General features: G+C 50.2%; 1 protein-coding gene across 2 annotated transcripts in view; it reads left to right on the forward strand.

The window, feature by feature from the left end:
- The first annotated feature begins 422 nt into the window (after positions 1 to 422).
- Positions 423 to 15,398, forward strand: part of Ctnnbip1 (catenin, beta-interacting protein 1) — a 48,969-nt gene continuing 33,993 nt past the window's right edge. The window contains exon 1 of one of the 2 annotated variants that reach the window (XM_087550838.1): positions 423 to 569. The gene's annotated coding sequence lies outside the window, so the exon portion shown is untranslated. 2 annotated transcript variants of the gene reach the window in all.

Here is a 15,398-nt window from a genome sequence, read left to right on the forward strand (position 1 = left end):
TCTTTCCCAGGTTCTGGGTCAAGTGGCCTCAGTGAAGAGTCTACCCTTTATGACCCCTCACTCCCGCCTTGCCTGCTCCGCCCCTGGGTTCTCAGCCCAGACTGAGCCCCTGTCCACCCACCGCGAGACCCCGCCCACCAGCCGCTGGTCCCGCCCTCAACTCGAGATGGCCAATGAGTTATCCTTCTCGTGGTGAGGCTCAGGGCTCCGCCCTCCAGCAAGCAGCCCGCCCCAAAGGTGTGTTAACCAATGCCTGTTCCCCTCCCACCCTGGGGGCTCCACCCCTTCAGGACCCGCCCCTCAAGTGTACCTCCCCTGGGGCGTGGCCGGCGCCGCGCCTCCGCCGCGCGCGCGGAGTCCGAAGCCGCCCCCTCTGTCGGTCCCTCCTCCGGCAGCCTGGCGCCTCCCTCCCTCCCGGCCGCGGTGACTCACGGAGAGGCGGAGGCTGAGGCGGCCGCTCCTGGTGCTGCTGCCGCCGCCGCGGCTGCTTCTCCGGCTGAGCGCGCCCCGGAACAGGCCGCCGCGCTCCGGACCCGCAGCCCCCGGCGCCGCGCGTTCGGGCGGCCCAGGTAAGCGCGAGGCCGGGCCGCGACCGCAGCACGGGGCCGGCGCGGCGCCGGGACGTGGGGGAGCCGCCGGCCCTTTGTCTCCCGGGGAGGGGCCGCGGAAGGCACCTTCGACCCCGCCGAGACCCACCGGGCCGGCCCCGCTGGCGCGGCGCCCTGGGCCTGGACCGGTCGTCCCCACCACACCCGGCGCTGCTACCTCCCGCCGCAGACCACCCTGCTGCCTTCCTCCCTTTCTCTTGGGGGTCTCCTCCACAGGTGTCCCAATTGCTCTCCCCTCTGGGCCCGCGTGCTTGTCATCGTCTGTCCACCCTCCTGGTCCCATTGCCTTGTCTCTTCCTCACCTTACCGCACCTCTTTCCCATCATCCTGACTCTCCATGTTTCCCTTACTAGATGTTGCCAAGGTCTGTCTGTCTGCCCAGCTGCCCTTCCTCCCTCTCTAGTTTGAATGCACCGTCCGCTCCACCAATTCCACCTCTCCCTGGTGTTTTTGGAAGGTACATGTGAGAGACACACGTCTCACCTTCGCAGGGCACTTGGGAACGTGAGCCTGCACATGAACCCCTTGGACCTCCAAACTGCATTTATCCCCTGCTTTTTGGTACCCCTACGTCAAGGTTGCACTTCTCTTTTTCATGTGTCTAGAGCTCTGGACACTCGACCTCATGCTGAGGCCCTGCAGCCTATGCCTGCTTCTGTGTATGGAACTTGTCTGAGGAGTAACTCTGTCGGCTAGCTGTGGGAAGGCCCAAGGGGAACAGGAGTTTTATGAATAATGAGCCGTGCGGCTTGCAGCACTTCCTATCCGAGGATCTAACTATACCCTAGCTGTTAATTACTGTGTCTCCTGTCACTTACAGATCCTAAGGAAGTGTGCCTAGATAGCTGCTGGGTAAATTGAGGCACAGAGTGTGTTGGTATGAGATCTGGAGGCAAGTCTGATTTTCTTGAGGTTTACTTCTCAAGTGGCTTCTGGCTTCCCGTCTTTTGGCTCCCTCTTACAACCACTAGGCTCTTGCTCTTGGCTAGAAACCCTGTGATAACTGATCTCTTCAGCCATGAAGGTGTCCGGAGACGCCAGCCCTTCCTTGGATTCAAAGCAGGACTTTGAATCACAAATGGAGGAGCCAACTGCTAAGTGCCAGTCTGTCATTCATGGCTTCCTGGTAGAGCCAGAGGGGTCCATGTGGACAGAAGTCACTTCTGTCAGATGGAGAAGCCATTCGTGCCTTCTGTGCTCCGGGGCTCACGCAGTCCTTGTCCTCTGGGAGGCAGAAATCCAAGAAGGAGAGAGCACAGATAATACATGAGTAAAGAAATAAGTGGCTGAAACCATTGGGTCCGGAACTCCAACAATCTATAACCTGGATGTGGTGGCTCAGCTTTTGGGAGGTGGAGCAAGAGGGACGGAGTAAGAGGTCATCCTGGGCTACGTGAGACCCTCTCAAAAGGGGGAAAGAAAGGAAGAGTCTGTAAGTGAGAAGAATAGATTGTGAAGGGTGTGATGCATTATCCGAAAGAGTTAGAGACCATTAGAGTGAACTGAACAGAACGATATTAACATCGTCTAAGTTTTAAAAGATTGCCCTGAGCAGGAAGGTGGTGGCCCATGCACATGGGAGGCAGAGGCAGGCAGATCTCTGTGAGTTTGAGGCCAGCCTGGTCTACAGAACAAGTTCTAGGATAGCCTGGGCTACATAGAGAAACCCTGTCTCAAAAAAATTAAATAAATAAATAAATAAATAAATAAACAAATAATAAATAAATGAATGGTTGTTCTGTCAGCCATGAAGAGACAGGGTTGTGGGACGGGGTTGGAGGTGGAGGCAAAGGTACTTGTTGACTGCCGAGATTGCCTAACTAGAGATGGTGGTGAGTTTGGATCTGGGCAATGGTAATAGAAAGAAGGAAGTCTGTCCCCACTACTGGGCACAGGGAACTGGGAAGCAAAACTCCAAGGAACAGCCCTTGAAAGTCCCCTGTAGCGAGCGTCTCCATCTGACTTCGCTCAGGTTGAGCTTAGCAAGCCTTCTTCAGGATCTGTTGTGAATCAGGCACTGTGTCAGACTCAGACACTGACGAGATAAGACTCCTGGCTTTGAGTTTGCAGTCTGGTGGACCTCATGGCTCGACTCGAAACGGTCTCCGAGTTACAGCAGCGTACTCCCAGAAGAGGCCACCCTCTCTGACGGAGGAGAACTTGTGTGTGGGTTTGTAGATCAGTTAGAGGTGGAGGAGAGAGAACGCACTGGGCTCTGTTCCCAAATCTGTCTGCATCATTGAAATGGAAGCATTAGTGCCTTGCCTCTGTTGTGAGTTGTTGCACAAGGAAGCTGAAGGGGCTAAGAATGTAGCACCAGTATAGAAAATGTGTGAGGCTCTGGGTTCGGTGCCTAGGACCTGCAAAATAGGAAATTGGGACACATATTCTCATATACTTAATCCCAGCATTTGGGAGGCAGAGACAAGCAGATTTCTTTGAGTTCAGAACCAGCCTGGTCTACATAGCGAGTCCAGATCAGTCAGGAGCTACATAGACTCAGTTATAAAAAAACAAATACATTTTTAAAAATGTAAAATTAAAAAAGGGTGAGGGGAGGAAAAAAAGGTAAAGAAGGCAGTTAGGATGCTTGATTACAGGCTAGAGAACACCTGCGTGGGCCATGAACTTGAGCTGTTAAATAGAATTAAACTCAGTTCTCTGCTGCTCTAATTCTGTGCTGTCAGAGGGGCCTTTGGAGGTCACTTATATGGACAGTGAGGACCTAGGGCTGGCTAACTCCTTTGAAGTCTCCTAGCAGGTTGTTCCTTTACTTTAGTGCCTGTCATGATCTCTGTGTCAACTCTGTGTATATGCGTGTATCTGAGCTGTCTGAGGCCATGGTCTCCACTGGAGTCATCTCATTTCTGTCTTTCACAGTGTTGGAGGTCAGTGACCTGCGCACAGTGTAAAGGTTGGCCGGCCGGCAATCCTACCTCTGCCCATGTCTTTTCCGTCAGACTATGCCTCCTTGTAGACCCCTTTCTTACAGTGATCTGGCGGAAACCCAGCAGGTTGCCAGTGACTGTGCTCACAGTATGGGGCAGCTCTTCTTAGATGGGGCTGTCCTCTGTCCAGCCCTGCCCCCAGAGAACAGCTGCCGAGCGTGCTGACCGGGTAGTTATTTAACACTCAGCAAATATGAAGTGTTGCTCTTAATTAGAGCACGGACTTCATCCCAAACTCTGGGCTTGGATCTTGGTTCTGCTGTCATGGACTGCGTAAGCTTCAGAGAGTCCTTAGCCTGTCCGAGGCTAAGCTTTCCCATTTGTAAAACGGCGATACTTCCTCCCGGAGTCGTCGAATGGATTAGATTAAGTAATACCTATTCAGTGCTCTGAGCAGCGCCTTGCACTTAGTGTGTGCTTCATTGGACAGACGGCTAGCTGTTACCTCGATTTTTAAAAGGGTTGGGAAAATGGCTAAGGGGCTAACGTGTTTGCCAGGCAAGGACAAGGCCTGGAGTTCAGAGCCCAGAACCCAGATACACGCTGGGTGGGTGTGCTGGCTGCTAGTAATTCCAGACTCAGAAGGCGGACAGGAGACCCCTAGTGTGGGCTGGCCAGCAAGAGCCATAAGGAGGCTCTGAGTTTGACTGAGAGACCTGCCTCAGTGAAGGAGGTAGAAGAACAATCAGAGAGTTTGAGACATTAACTTTGGGCTACCTGTGCATGTGTGTACACATGTGACCCTTCGCACATGCAAAGCATGCACCTATATGCACACCACATACGTGAAAAGGAAAATAGAAAGGGTGGAGAGAGACCGAGGCAGGCAGTGTGTATGTACAGTGTTCAAGAGTCAGTTCTCTTCTTCTTTTTTTTTTTTTTTTTTTTTGGTTCTTTTTTTTTCGGAGCTGGGGACCGAACCCAGGGCCTTGCGCTTCCTAGGTAAGTGCTCTACCACTGAGCCAAATCCCCAACCCCGGTTCTCTTCTTCTTTTATGTGGGTTCTGGGATTGAACTCAGGTCAGCAGGCTAGCCAGGCCAGTGCTTTACCCAGTGAGCTACCTCATCGGCCCAATTATTTCCTTGTTCTTCTTTATCTACCCATCCCTTCTTTCCTGTCAGAAGTTAAGCTCTTTGAGAGCGGAGAGCTTTGTCCTTGTCTCTTACTGTAGTTCAACTCAGATACTCAATAAATAGTTGTTTAATTGAGCCTGGGCACGATGACACACACCCTTACTCCCAGGGCTTGGGAAGCGAAGTCAAGAGGATCTCTGAATTTGAGCCTGGTCTACACAGTGAGTTCCAGACAAACCAGGGCCACATAATTGAGACCCTGTCTCAAAAAAAAAAAAATTAACTGATACCAGACACCAGTCATTATTGTGTTACAGATGTAACCAAGATTCATTATCTAATGGAGTTTAGTTTAGTTTAGTTTAGTTTAGTTTAGTTTAGTTTAGTTTAGTTTTGTTTTGTTTTGTTTTGTTTTGTTTTTGGTTCTTTTTTTCGGAGCTGGGGACCGAACCCAGGGCCTTGCGCTTCCTAGGCAAGGACTCTACCACTGAGCTAAATCCCCAACCCGGAGTTTAGTTTTAAGTTTTATTTCTTTATTCGTTCTGTTGGATACCAAGGTTTCGACCTCAGATATGCAAGGTACAAGTACTACTTAACTACTGCCCAGCCCCAGTTATTTCTTTCTTAACATCCTTAGGATCCCTGAAGTCCAGGGTTCTATATCTAGCAAGGAGAATAAAACTAAATTAAAAGTAAAGTAACGAACAGATGAATGTAGGGTGTTGAGGGAATGGACCTGACTGAGGCAGGATGAGGGTGGGTGTCCAGCTCGTTCTGAGAGGTGACTTTTGAATGGTGATGTTGAGAGTCAAAAGGGCAGCTCCGTAGGCAGCAAGTAATGGGGGCTGGGGTGTGGTGAGCAGGGTCAGGCCTGGATCTGCAGCCATAGCAGGGAGTTGGGTTTTTTCTTGGATTCTGGGAACCTTTTCCTGGAGCCTTCAGAAGAATGCCTTCCAGGAGAAGGATCAGGAAGCCAGGAAGAAGTCAGCCCGAGTGGGAGCTTCTAGTTCTGGGCAGGGCAGCAGGGTCTGACTGCAGAGCACTTAGATAATCCACGAGTCAATGGGTAGGTTGAGCAAGACCTGCAGACTTAACTGAAATGTTTTCCTCCTGGAGTCTGTAAATCAGCACCCACTGTCTAGTGCTAAGACGCTGGGTGAGCATGGCCAGCCCTTAGCTCCTTGCTCTCTAGCAAGGGGGTGTCTCATAGACTGTTTCAAGCTATGTAAGTTAGTCCTCCCTCCCACCCCCTTCCCTCTGTCCCCTTTCCTCCTCCTCCTCTTCCTTACCATTATTATTATTATTATTATTATTATTATTATTATTATTTATTGTTGCTATTATTATTTTGCAGTACTGGTGTCTAACCCAGGGTCTTGCACAGTTGAGGCAAGTGCTTTAGCCTTGAGCTGCACTCCTAGCCCAGAGCTTCTGATATATCATGGTCAAATAGGTAGTTTTCCTGATTTCTCTTCCCTTCTAGACTCCTTCCAAGTGTCAGCAGGCCTGCTTTGGAGAGGCAGGCACATTGTCACCTCTGAGCACCTGCTGTCTGGTCACCTGATAAGAACACAGTGATGTCTAGAAAGGACAGATATCCTTTGTCCTGCATGGAGCAGAATTGGAAACTTAGCAGAGAAGTGTGGGCAGAGGCACAGCTCACCAGAAACCAGAGTGGCCTTGGCCTGATGCAGCGGCCAGCTCCATCCTCCTCAGGCACCGTTGTCCATTATGGTGCATGACACCCCATGCCCACCAACCCAGAGAGACCAAAGGAGTTAGCAGGGATCAAACTGGTCTCTTTTTACAGGTCTCACTGAGAGTCCTGAGGCATTTCCCTGACAGAGTCTAAAACAACAATCAGTTGCATGTCATCCGTGCTCCCCCAGGAACTAAGCTTAGGTGGCGCAGCCTCTAGCTCAGGCTGCAGGGTTTTTTGTTTTTTTGTTTTTTGGTTCTTTTTTTTCCGGAGCTGGGGACCGAACCCAGGGCCTTGCGCTTCCTAGGCAAGCGCTCTACCACTGAGCTAAATCCCCAACCCCGGCTGCAGGGTTTCTTACTGTGAGAATGGCCTGTGCTCATTAGAGAGTGAGAAAGTGGCCAGCTATGACAGTCTGTGTTCAGTGTCTCTTCTGACCTTCATCCTAGTTCAGAGAGAAGGCTGTCTTGTGGTTGGCATAACTGGACTAAAATGTTGTCCTCCTTTTGAAGTTTGCGAAGGATTGAGGGGTCATGAATGAATCTTTTTGGTTTGGTTTGGTTTGGTTTGGTTTGGTTTGGTTTGGTTTTTCAAGATAGAGTTTCTCTGTGTAGTCCCGGCTGTCCTGGAACTTGCTCTGGGTACTAGGCTGGCTTCAAACTCAAGAGATCGGCCTGCCTCTGCCTCCCAAGTGCTGTGCTGGGATTAAAGGTGTGTGCCACCACCAGCAGGCAGGCCTGTTCTCTATAGTTGTGTCCTGTGTGAGCTTCTGTAAGCAGGTGTGTAAACTGTATGTCATCCGTGGTGGGTGGGTCACATGTGGAGCTGAGGGACTTGATTCCCGATCTTGCTCTGATGTCGTTTGTCATTCAGGCCAAGACAAGAGACCGAGAAGTAGTTGTCTCCCATGTGTCCTCCTAGTGAGTCATTAATTCAGTTAGTGAAGAGTTGGGAACTCAGTAAAGGTCAGCAGTGCAGGGCTTATCTAGCTCGTGGGCACCAGGACAGCTGTGGTAGGGAGAGCAAAAATATCCCCAAGAGACCGCCTGTCTTGATGGAGTCATGTGAGTCAAAGCTGTGTCCATGTCCATGAGAGTGTCAAACTCTCAGGAACAGACTCCGGATAGCGTTTTCAGATGTACACAGCAGCCCTGGTGGCACATCACTGGCAAGAAGAGCAAGGGAAGAGTTAACAGCCTAGAGCCTTTCTGTGTCCCAGCGACAGATGCTACACTTAGCATGGGCTTTGCTGGCCACAAGAAGTACATTGGAAGCCAGGGTTAGGAAGCACTTATTCCCGTAGTGAGTATCCTGGTGCGTTCCTGTGACCCCAGCACTCAGGAGGCAAAGTCAGGAGGATCAGGGGTTTAAGGCCAGTCTTAGCTACCTAGCCAGTTACCAGCCAACCTGCATTCCATGGCACTGTCAGGAAGGAAGGAACCTGCTTCCCTTTAGAGAGTTACTTGGTCTCTCCTTTGAGGCGTCATCTCCCTGAAGGTCTTTTTCCATCAACCTGCTACCTTTTTGGTTTTTTTGTTTGCTTGTTTTTGTTTTTTGATGTGTTGTTTTGAGGCAGAGTTTTGTTTTGTTTCGTTTTTGAGGCAGTCTCATTATGTAGCTCTGGCTGGCTTGGAACTCACTGTGAGGGCTAGAATGGCCTCAAACTCAGAAATCCACTTACCTCTGCCTTTCAACTGCTGAGATTAAACATGTGTGTCACCATGCCCAGCCACCGGTGTCTTTAACAATTGCCCTGCCTTGACTCTCCGGGATTGCCAACTTCAGAAACAGGCCCACACTGGTGGGTGGGCTGTGGGGCTCTCTGCTGTGCCCACAGAGGTCCTCAGGCAGCTCATGCATGGGTACTCCCGCTGCAGGTCAATATGTGCAGAATGGGGTGGGGGCCAGATTCTTCCTCCCCAAATCTGTCCAGCGCTAGGCCTGTCCATCTCCTCAGAGACCAAGGTCAGGGAGGCCCAACAGGTTGTGGGAAAGCACACAGTGTTCCTTCTTCCCCGGCAGGGTCGGGAGAGCAAAAGGCTAGCAGAGGCGACATCCCACATGTGGAGGGAGAGGAAGATGGAAGGGCATTGTGGCAAAGCCGTTCATGTCACTGTGTGATGCTCATACACACAGTATGCTTAATGGACATAGCCCGGTCCTCCAGACTACAGTTGGGGCAGAGGGTGGCACAGCGAGGATGCCAGGTCACTCAGTGCAGCAGCACTTCTTCAAGTGAGGTTGGAGCCTGCCGTGATGCTGTTGCAGCCTGGAGACCGTGACCCACTTCTGCCTCCTCTCCTGTGTGGGGAGCTGGGCAGGAGGCTTTGAGACGGGCTCCAATTAGGCTTTTCTCAGACCTGCATGTCACCCAAGTGTCCAACCACACATTTCCTGCCGCTGGAATCCCATGATCTTCGTCCCTGGACTGAACAAGCAAATGAGCTTACCGCCTGTTGTTCTGCAACCTTGGGCTCCGCCAGCAGGGTTTCCTGTGGAGATCAGGGTCCCTCGTGGATCAAACACCTCTCTCACTGTGGGGTCCCACCCCTGTTCTTCCTGCCAAATCAGGAGGCTAATAGTGGACCCGTTTCCAAGGCGATAGTTTAGCCCTGCCCATACCTAGGTCTCATGTCTGCTGCTCTAAACAGGCCAGCTTCCCAGAGACCCATCTGGGCTCCTGGTGTAGGGCTGTGATGAAGTAAGAGTGGCTTCTAGTTTCTACCAGATGACAAACATTTCAGTGCTCTTTCAAGTGTTACGTGTCTGGTGTGTGTTTGTGGGGCTGCTGATGTAAACACACGAAGGTCATTTGTTGAGTGTCTGGTGTATGTATATGGGACTGCTGATGTAAACACACGAAGGTCATTTGTTGAGTGTCTGGTGTATGTATATGGGACCGCTGATGTAGACACGTGAAGGTGTGAGTACTGCGGGGATCATTTGAGATTTACAGCTGATTGAGATTTACAGCTAAATATGTCCCTGATTGATGCCATTTTGTTTAGGAAGGCAGCCATTAAAGGTGGGAACAGCAAAGGTCAGCTGAGGCGAGGCCGTGAGAACCCTTCCCTAACTGCTTCCCCGACTTCTAGACTGCAGAAGAGGAACCCCCTCATCCTGTCTGTCAATGCTGATGACTGCTTCAGAACATGGCCTTTCTCTGACTAGACACTGGGGTTGCAGGAAGATGGGGTGCTGGTGAGTTTTAGGAGGGCACTGTGAGGGTTTCAGGCAAGCAGCTGACTAAGGTATCCCCCACCCCATTCTGCTTCCTTCTCAGAGTAGCCCTGCCCGAGCTTTTGACAGGTCTTGATGGGGTGTGGACAGCTAATGTGAGCTGCATTCCTTCCCCCTGTCACCTGAGAGCCCTCAGGCTGTGCACTCCCCCCCCCCCCCACTTTGGGTAATAACCATTCAAGGTTACTCCTTGACTTTGAGGCGTCAGGACAGTGGTGGAGAATGTCAGACAACACTGCCCTGGACCTGTGGGCCAGGTGTAAGCCTGGTGCCCAGAAAGGCCAGAATAGGGCATTGGGTCCTCTAGAACTGGAGAAAACGATGGCTTTGAGCTGCTTTCTGGATGCTGGGAACCTACAGGAGCAACCAGTGCTCTGAACTGCTGAGCCGTCCCTCAGGAGGGCAGGTCCTGTAGGCTTTCTGCAGACACAGGCTTCTAAAGGCTTAGGCTTTTATTGTGAAAAGTGACAGTCTTTGGTGAGTCATTTTATTTAAAACCAGGAATATTTGCCAGCAGGACACTCACACACTAGTTTTGCCAGGAACTTCCGTCCCTATCTGAGGCTTGGTGGCTTGGGGAATGAAGGATGTCGTTACATGTGGGTGGTATGGATTTAGCTCCTGGGTTGCATTACCAGGGTGTATGCCTCATTCTGAGTATATATGCCTACACTTGTTGGCAGTGGGTACAGTTCCTCGGAAACATCGTACCAGTCCCCATAGCTTCCAGTCTTGTGTCTGACCACTTTCCTGAACTTGGTTTTCTTTGGAATCCCTGGCTGTAAACCCACTACACAGTCATTCCCACTCTAGCATGAGCTAGCGCACGCACTGCCTGATCTTCCCTCACCCGAGGCACAGCTCACACTGCTCCTGCCTTCAGAATGGGCACGGCGTCCTCTTGGTACCATTTCCCCAGTGAGTGGACCAAACACCTGCAGGTCCTGAGGTCATCTGTGTTGTCAGGCAGCTGGGAGGAAGGAAGGAAGTCCGAAGCAGCTCTCGAAGGGGAGGGCTCCTCCTTCCTTGGAGTCTATCCTGTTCTGAAGTAGCTGGAGACAGAGGGAAGGGAAGGTTGCTGGTTGTGACACAGCAGAAGCTGTTACCCAGAGGCCTTCTGCAGGTACACTATGCACTGTAATTTAAAGGATACCCACATTTTGCACAAATTTCCACACTCCCGTGTGCTGAGGTTAGAGTGGAAAGAGCCAGTGACTTACAGCTTTCTTCAGAGTGGTCACTAGGAGCTCAGCCCAGGAGGCCTCTCCTGAAGTTCTAAGCTCGGTATAACAATCCAGAATTATGATCCCAAATCTGGGCGAAAAATGGGATCGTTCACAGCCTGAGCCTACTGCCCCTGAGGACATGAATGAGATTAATGAGCCCTCAGACTGTAGGCCATCCTATTGGTTTACTGATCTAGTCCTCCACGGTAGAAGGCTTCAGGCTCCCTAGCTTTAAGGAGGTGGCTTGGGGGCTACAGCAGAAGACCTGTGGAGAGAGATGACTCGATTGTTTGTGTGTTTGTTTATTTACTTACTTACTTTTATTATTTATGAATGTAATTGTATGTCTGTGCACTATGCACATGCCTGGTGCTCACAGAGGCCAGAAGAGGGCGTCAGATCTCCTAAATTGGAGTTAGAGATTGATGTGAGCTGCCGTGTGAGTTCTGGGAATTGAACCCAGATCTTTTGGAAGATCAGCCAGTACACTGAACCGCTGAGCCAGGAAGATGATTCCTGAGGCAGCAGGCTGTTCTGGGTTAGTCTGGGAGGCCCTGCCAGGCCTGCTTTTGAGACAGGTGAAGGGCACTGAGATCTGTGGCTCAGTGAAGAGGCCATATGCAGTTCATGAGGAATCTAATGGGATGGCCTTGCCCTGACGAGTATATGCCACGGTCTCAGCTCCTTCCCTATTATAAAAACACCTTTATATTACTCAGCTTAATTAGAATTGCAAACTCTGGTCAGAAGGAGTCCATACATCTGTGGAGTGGAGTCTATGGCGCTCCCATGGGCTCACATTTCCACTCAGGCCTCCTCTCGGGGAGGAGACCCAGGCTCTGTGAACTTCTGGCTAGGCTTCTTCCTTAAGATTAGTTGGCATGAAACTGGCCCTTCCAGCCTAAAACAAGAAAGTAAAACAGCAGTTTTCTTCAGGGAGTGGGGACCTAGGGCAGCTGTGGGGTTAGTAGGTCACAGAAGAAAGGGGGCCTTACGCTGTCCACTCTTGGGGCAGAGTCTTTCTTCTATGTCCTTGCTTACGATGCTTCCTGCCAGGACCCAGCCCTGGTAGAAGACCTTCTGGGTTGGGACTCCAGAGGTGCTTGTCCTCTCTCAAGAGCTGAGGAACTCACGTATAAATAGACCAAGTCTCCAGACTCTGCATTAACCACTCCTCTGGGATTTGACAGAGGCTGATGGTCCTGGGACACATTAGACTAGAGGAAGATCCAAAGCCGGATCCTGTAGGCGAGTTGGTTCCTGACTTAAGGGCTTAGACCATGACTTGGCCAGGTTTCAGTGTGACAGCTGTTCTCTGGGGAGGGATAAAAAGGAACTATGTCTTTTTACCCTTCTTCACTGTCTGCTCCTGCGCAGAAATGAAACCTCTCTGGTCCTTGGTCAGAACTATGGAGCCTAAGAACACAGATGCTTCCTCAGATCAACACCCTCTTGCTGTGTGTTCTATCCCCTGCTGACACACCAAGGCTACTCCTTGCTGTGAACAGTGGCATATACTCTCTTGAGGCTGCAAAAGACAGCACACCCAAGGGGACAGACAATTCAACCAGTTGGACCAACCAGAATTAAGCAGATATCCGATTATAGAACTATAAATATGCACACATATGCGCGCGTGCGCGCGCACACACACACACACACACACACACACACACACACACACACACACCCAGGCTCCTATCAGTCCTTGATGTTTGAGGATTATTTGAAGTGTCAGGTGGAAGGAGGAGCCGTTGTGATGTCCTGTGTCTGTAGTCCCAGCTATTCAGAAGGCTGAGGCAGGAGAATCAGTTGAATTTAGGTTCAAGGCCAGCCTAAGGGACATAGCAAGTTCCTGCATGACCCACGAATAATGAATTAAAAAAAAAAAACAGGATCCTAGGGGGAGGGGTTAGGGGGATGTTGGCCTGGAAACTGGGACAGGGAATAACAATTGAAATGTAAATAAGAAATACCCAGTTTAATAAAGATGGAGAAAAAAGGGGCTGGGGATTTAGCTCAGTGGTAGAGCGCTTACCTAGGAAGCACAAGGCCCTGGGTTCGATCCCCAGCTCCGAAAAAAAGAACCAAAAAAAAAAAAAAAAAAAAAAGATGGAGAAAAAAAAATGGATCCTCATTGTAGTTGGCACCTATCATTCCAGCACTTGGGAAGCAGAGGGACCGTGAGTTTGAGACCAAGGTGGGCTACCTAGCAAGATCATGTTTAATTGGAAAAAAATAGGGGTCAGTGAGATGGCCCGATAGGTATAAGCCTATGGACTAAAGTTCACCCCTGGACCCACATGAAAGAAGGAGAAAACCAATTCTACAGAGTTGTCCTCTGACCTCCACACAGGTATGCTGTGTCCAGAGATCACACATGAATAATAAGTTAATGCATTGGGTATGGTAGCGCATGCTTTAAATCCCAGTACTCAGGAGGCAGAGGAGGGCGGGGCTCTGAGTCTACAGAGAACAGCCAGGTCTACAGAGTAAGTTTCAGGACAGCCAGGTCTAACAGCAAACCTTGTCTTGAACCCCTCCCCAACCAAAAAAAGTTAAGTTATTACATTTTGTTTTGTTTTAATTTAAAAAATCAAAAATTAAGGAGGCATTGTTCTTTAAAAAAAAAGATTTATTTATTTATTATATTTAAGTACACTGTCGCTGACACACCAGAAGAGGGCATCAGATCCCATTACAGATGGTTGTGAGCCACCATGTGGTTGCCACCATGTGGTTGCTGGGATTTGAACTCAGGACCTGTGGAAGAGCAGTCAGTGTCACTGAGTCATCTCTCCAGCCGGAAGCATTTTTCTATACTAGGATCCTGCCCTGGATGCACAGTCTCAGCTGTTAGCTATGTAGTAAGTTCAAGACCAACCTGGGCTACATGATATCATGTATATAAAATAAACAAATGAAAAACTGTGAGGCAGAGGCAATTGAGTCTCTAAGTTTAAGGCCAGTCTGGTCTACACAGAGAGTTCTAGGCAGACAGAGCTACATAGTGAGACCCTGTCTTAAAAAAAAAAAAATGGGGATGGAGTGATGGCTCCTCAGGTTAAGAACACTGGCTACCCTTCTAGAGGACCAGATCAATTTCCAGCACCCCCACGGCAGCTCACAACTGTCTGTAACTCCACTTAACGGGACCTGGTGCCCTTTTCTGTGATCTGGCACCATACACGCCCCATAGTGCACAAATATACTTGCAGGCAAAACACCCATCACATAAATATCTTTTAAGAGAGAGGAGACCCAGGAAGGGAAAGGTTTTCTGTTATGAGGAGTATTTAATGGGAGCGAGGCTCCACTATAATGCATTTCTGAGAACAGGGTGCCCAGGGCTGTGGCATGTGCCTTAACCACCTTCTGCTTGCCCCCAGCCACACCTTGGGCGCTGCAATCTGACTAAAGGAGGTGCAGGCAGATGTTTAGACCCACACAGTGACACAGGCAGCAGCAGTCAGTAGGGTTGGGTCAGGAGCCTGGGAGGGAAGGAAGATGCTTCAGGCTGAGGAAACAGCAGATGCAAAGACCCAGAGGTATGTAGAGCAGGGCGTGGCTGGCAACAGTGATGTGGCCATCTGACAGCTTTTCTTGGCCTCGATTCCTGCCTCTGACGTAGTCCATTTGTGCCTAGAATCCTTACAGCCATCTGCGGACTCTAAAATCCACAGATGCTCCAGTTCCTTGGGTAAAATGACATGGTGTTTCATATCACGTGTGTACATCTTCCAATATAATGGTTTTCGAGACAGAGTCTTAGAGTGCTCTCTGGCTCTCAGACTCCCTGAGTACCTGACAAGGATCCTAAACTCTCTCACACATCTGGAGGTCAGAGAGAGGATAGCTTACAGAAGTTGGTTCTCTGCCCCCACCGTGTGGGCGCTGGCAGTAGGACTCCGGTTTCAGACAAGAGCCCTTCTCCGCTGGCCTTCTTTATTCTGCACTAAACCACCACTCTTAACGCCTAATGGCATGGGACATCTGTGTGTGCTGGTTGTTTCAGATCTAATGACATGAAGGAGAAGTCTGTCCACGTTCAGTAAAGAACAGGTACTTTCCCTCCAAACATTTTTAGCTCTAGTTGATTGAATCTGGACATGGATGTGTGGATACAAAGAGCTAATGTAGCAACCTCCAAGTTGAAATGATCAAAAATATCTTCTTTCATCACCTGGATGCGTTGGGACACATCTTTAATCATAGCATCTAGGGGGCAGAAGCAGCCTGGTCTACAGAGAGTTCCAGGATAGTCGGTGCTACACAGAGAAGCCCTGTCTCAAAAAACAAACAGTCAGACAGACTGTTTGGGTCTGTTAGGGTGACTGCTGCTGTTGCGGAGGACCTAAGTTTGGTTCTGAACATTTGGGTCAGGGGGTCATAACCACGTCTAACTCCAGCTCTGGGGGATCTGATACTCTCTCCCGGCCTCTGCAGGCATCTGCATGTGGGTGCTTACACCCACACACGCATCCATAGACACATCACAAAAATAAAAGTAAAACCTTTTGTTTAAAGGTTGTTGCTGGAGAGATGGCTCAGTGGTTAAGAGTCTGTGCTGCTTCTGCAGAGGACCTGAGTTCAGTCCCCAGCA

Source organism: Rattus norvegicus, chromosome 5 (assembly GCF_021556685.1).
Source record: "Rattus norvegicus strain SHRSP/BbbUtx chromosome 5, alternate assembly SHRSP_T2T, whole genome shotgun sequence".
In the NCBI taxonomy this organism is placed as follows: domain Eukaryota; kingdom Metazoa; phylum Chordata; class Mammalia; order Rodentia; family Muridae; genus Rattus; species Rattus norvegicus.